Source organism: Quercus suber, unplaced genomic scaffold, assembly GCF_002906115.3.
Source record: "Quercus suber isolate HL8 unplaced genomic scaffold, Cork oak 2.0 scaffold_499, whole genome shotgun sequence".
Taxonomy (NCBI): Eukaryota; Viridiplantae; Streptophyta; class Magnoliopsida; order Fagales; family Fagaceae; genus Quercus; species Quercus suber.
The window spans coordinates 351,847-357,006 of record NW_027069948.1 but is presented as its reverse complement, the minus strand read 5'-3'; the positions used below and the strand labels follow the sequence as shown (position 1 = coordinate 357,006).

At 34.7% G+C, this 5,160-nt stretch overlaps 1 pseudogene; it reads left to right on the top strand.

Moving 5' to 3' along the window:
- Window positions 1–639: 639 nt before the first annotated feature.
- On the top strand, window positions 640–4,601 carry LOC112008896 (putative pentatricopeptide repeat-containing protein At3g08820; annotated as a pseudogene).
- Window positions 4,602–5,160: the final 559 nt, after the last annotated feature.

Genomic DNA, 5,160 nt, shown 5'->3' with positions numbered 1-5,160 from the left:
ATTTATTATTTATTATTTATCATTTTTTTTTTCTTTTGTATGTGGGAAGTATGTATTATGATATTGAGAAAAGTTGCTTATTCGCCTCGTAATCAAATGTATATTTCAATAAAAACTCTTTTTTTTGTAACATTGTGATCAAAGTATACATTTTAATTAAATTTTATTCATCTTTAGATCAAATTTCTTTCTTGTCTACTCTCTTGAATCAAATTTTGTTTGTAAAACAAGTGAAGCATCCATTGAAGAATCTTGATATGTAAGAGAATAAAACTTATGTGGACACTTTGATATAATTTGTCTTTTTAAGTCATCCTATTTTAGTACTTTTGCTCCAAGCAAAGTCTTACACAGAATAAATTTATTTAGTGTTCATTTGGCATGATTAATTTTGCTAACTTATTTTATTATTCAATTTATTTTTGCTACTATTTATGGGTCTCACTGCATTTTTTGGTACTATACATTAGTCCCATTGTATTATTGATGAAGCCAACTTTTACCTTTATCTACTGTAATTTCAGTAAAAAGTTTTCAATTTCAACAAAATAATCATATCTCAAACATATATATATATATATATATATATATGCATGAGAAACTCATTTAGACAATATAAATATGAGTTTCCCTCGTTTCTTCAAAACGAACATCTCAGCCTCCAATTATGCTTTCATTATTCCCACACTTCCTAAAGTTCAAAAACTGCGACTCAGCTCAATTACCCTTCACCTTGTACGCTCTCCTTCTTCCAATCGTCCAACCTCCCCTAACTTTATTGATCTCTCTGCCGTACTACAAGGCCAAGTTTCAGTTTCACACAGTCGTCTCCTACAAATCCATGCCCAAATATTTCAACTTGGTGCCCATCAAGACAATCTTATTGCCACTCGTCTCATTGGCCACTACCCATTGCATATTGCTCTTAAAGTCTTTCATCAACTGCAAAACCCAAACATCTTCCCCTTCAATGCCATTATCAGAGTCTTAGCTGAAAAGGGTCTCTTTTCCCATCCCTTTTTCATCTTCAAAACCTTGAAACAGAGGTCACTTTCACCTAATGACTTTTCCTTTTGTTTTCTCCTAAAGGCGTGTTTTAGGTCCAATAACGCCTATCATATCAAACAAATTATACCCATGTTGTGAAAATGGGGTTTCTTGGTGATCCGTTTGTGTGTAATGGTTTTCTTGCAGCTTATTGTAAGAGTCTTAAAGATTTGGTGTCTGCGCGTAAGCTGTTTGATGAAATGCCTGATAAGGTTGTGGTATGTTGTTGGACTTCGTTGATTTCTGGTTATGCTCAGTCAGGCCAGACTGAGGATGTTTTACAGTTTTTTCTTATGATGGTTCAGCTGAATTTGCAGCTGAAAATGATACCTTGGTCAATGTATTATCTGCATGTTCAAACCTTGAGAATGTGAAGATTGAAAAATGGGTTACAGTTCTATCAGAAATTGGCAAAAATTTTAATTCTAAGAATTCTGGTTGCGATGCAGTCAATATTGTTCTTATCTATTTGTATCGGAAATGGGGAAAGATTGAAAAGAGTAGGGAAATATTTGATGAAATTGTTCAAAATGATAAAAGAAGTGTGCTTCCTTGGAATGCTATGATTGGGTGCATTTGTACAAAATGGTTGCCTTATGGAGGCCTTGAGTATTTTCTGCCTAATAGTGGAGGATCCCATTCCTAAACCCAACCATGTTACGATGGTCAGTGTGCTTTCAGCTTGAGCTCAAATTGGTGATTTAGATCTTGGTATGTGGGTGCATGAATATATGAAATCCAAAGGATCCAAAGGTATTATTGGATAAAAAAAAATACTAGCTACAGCATTTATTGACTTGTATTCCAAATGTGGGAGCTTAGAGAGGGCAAAAGAGGTTTTTGACCAGATGGTCTCCAAAGATGTTGTCTCCTTCAATGCTATGATTATGGGTCTTACAGTTAATGGTGAGGGAGAGGAGGCATTGAGGCTTTTCTCCAAAATGCAAGAGTTTGGTTTACAACCCAATGCTGGAACTTTTCTTGGTCTATTATGTGCATGCTGTCACTCAGGTTTAGCAGAGAAAGGACGCCAAATATTTGTAGACATGACTTCAAGATCTTCTGTTTCACTGGAATTAGAACACTATGCTTGCTATATTGATCTCCTTGCACGAGTAGGCCTTGTTGAAGAAGAATTTGAGGTTGTTTTTTTGATGCCTGTTAAGCCTAATAAGTTCGTGTGGAGTGCTTTGCTTGGGGGTTGCCTTCTCTACTCTAGAGTTGAGTTGGCTCTATATGTTTCTAGATGGCTTGTATAATTGGAGCCTTATAATTCTGCGGGCTATGTGATGTTGGCTAATTCATTTGCAGTTGATCATTGCTGGGGTGGTGTCTCACTGTCTCAGCTCTGAGGTGGCTTATAAGGGAAAAGGGTGTCAAGAAGCAGCCAGGATGTAGTAGGATTAGCGTCAATGGTGTAGTTCATGAATTTCTTGAGGGCTCCCCATCATATCCTCAAATTAAGAGCATAGGCCGTACATTGAATGGATTGCTGAAGCAAATGAAGGAAGCCCGTCCGTAGGGAGTTTTCCAGTTCTCGCTAGAGGTGCTGTTATTACCTGGGAATTGCATTTGAAGTGGTTTGCTTCTCTCCCTCCCCCAGGAACAGAAATTGAAGTGCTACAGACTCATTTAGGAATTAGGGGGCCATTTAAAACCATAGATCTTGCAGTCTTTGCTTTAAAGCTACCCCTTTGTTCTGCTACTTCTATCATGGTATCATTCTTTTTTACTTAAGATACTTGTAAATTTATTTTTTATTTTTAAAGGAAAGGTTACATTTTGTGTAAATAGTTTCTTTTATAAATAAATATGTCAGTTAAAGATGTTAACCTAATTAATTTTCCCCCTCAGGCGTGGGGGGAGCAATAAATATTCTGCAAGTAATGAATTTTACTCTGTATCAACTGAAAAATTAATGCATGCATTACTTTTCTTTGCATATGATTGATACCAATAACATAGTTATTTATGGTGCATCGTTTGTCACATAAAGAGAAAAGAGTTCAGAATTTATCTTATGAATCAATCTATATGATTTGGAACTTGGAACATGATGGATTTTATAACAGGTATTTATCTTCTACTGCAGGTATACATTGCGAAATGCTGAATTTAGGCTTTGCCTCGAAAAAAACCCTTGATATGCAGGAAGGAAATCTTGAAAAACAAATACCAGAAAATAGTAGACTTGATTTATAAGGGTTGTTGCTTGACAATGCAAGTATAATTAATTTATCTGGAGAACATGAATTGTCATCCAAATTTGAAAAATTCACTGAAGACTTGTAGGAGAATTTTGGCATTCAAGACCTTGGTGAAATGTCCCTTGAAGCTCAACATTATATTCTTCATTTTCAGTCTCGTTTATCTTCAATAAAGAAGGTATGTTCCATTACTAAATAATCTTTCTTGGTAGATCAAGGGATTAGAGTCAGAGTCTATGTTTTTGAATTTGTTGATTTATTGATGGACTAAGATAATAGCATCAAAAGTTGGACATATATTGTTGATATTTTATCTTGACATTTCACTTATCAAAAAGATATTTTATCTTGATATTTCAGTCATGTTTTATCACTTGATCTTGGAAATAGTGTGGTTGGCATTGGATGAACTACAAAGGTCTGATAGAAGACACATCCCTGATTAATGAAGGAGACAGTCCTTGAATCATTGGAGAAAATGGATATTTAGCTGCCCCAAGTAGTCAGTACTTGGGATTTAGAGCTTTTATTCAGTGGAATATTATGGAAGGATATCATTTTTTGGGCTAATGCTAATTTGATGCCACCATTGACATCTGTTTTAATTCTAAGTGGTTCATGAATTATTATGAGTAATAAAATGATTGGAAAGAGCATATGAACAATAAATGGTGGATGCTTATTCACAGTATCTTAATATATCCTATCCCAATATTTGGAAGTGTTATGTAACAGTTTTTTGGACAATAGTCATCTACAGTAATTTTGAAGATGTGGATATAATTTTTATTTTATTGACCCTACTTATGTACCTGTTAACATAGTTAACTGACACAATCTAAGGTTAGCAGTGCCCAAACTAGACATAACAGTGGTTGAGACATTTGCCAACACACTAGGAAGATTACAAGATGCTCAAGGTCGGAAAGCAAACCTGAAGTCCAGTCATATAATCAGTGGCTCCTGAGTTAATGACCTGAGTCATTGACCTAGGATTCTCGAGTGGTGAGACAAGCAATTTGAGTATTTGTCTGAACTAGAGTACCAGTGGAAGAAGATCATGCAACCAAATTAGATTGTAGAGACACTGGGTAACAATCCTTTTCTTAGGAGTGGATACTATGGTTGTGGACTTTTGTTAATGGATACTACCAGTTGTGGAAGTTGTTGTAAGTAACTGTGGAGTATTATCATTCTCCTAAAGACTAACCTAATGAGGTGAGAGTTTCCCATGAAATTCCAATAAAAATCTAGAGTATGATTCTCACCAGGAAAATAATTGCATTTGTATAAAGACTGATAATGTGATAAAAAAATCTCAGCAATTATAAGTTTTACCAAGCCCCAGTGCAAGTGTATTCAAATGCTAATCGGAATGGTTGTTATGTTATATAAATGCTCTGTAATGGTATATTTTACCTTTTTAGATGAAAAATCTTTTGTCATGGTTTGTTATGTTAATGATTGATTAGTCTTTTTTTCCCCTTTTTTAAACGAAAAGGAAAAAATGTATAAAATTTTGTTTTGAGTTAGGATGAAGCGTTAAGATTGATTTTTATTTTGTTAAGGAAAGGGTTGTCTATGGTGGCATTATGTATGTTATGTCCCCCACGAAGGACTAGTTAGCCCATATTTTCAATAGGGGGCTTCCTTCTGCTAAATTCTAGAAGATCAAATTCATGCTAAACCTTCTTTAAAAATCATGCTTAGGTTATTAAGCCAAAAAAAAAAAAAAAAAAACCCGTGCACAACTTATTGCCGGCAAATTTTATACATATTTGTATCAAGAACATTTGTGTAATTGTATTTGTCAGTCCTTCATATAATTGGTATTTAGGCCCTTCATATAGTTTCTTAAAATAAATACAACCATAGGCATTGTGGGGGTGATGGAGTATGAAAATTT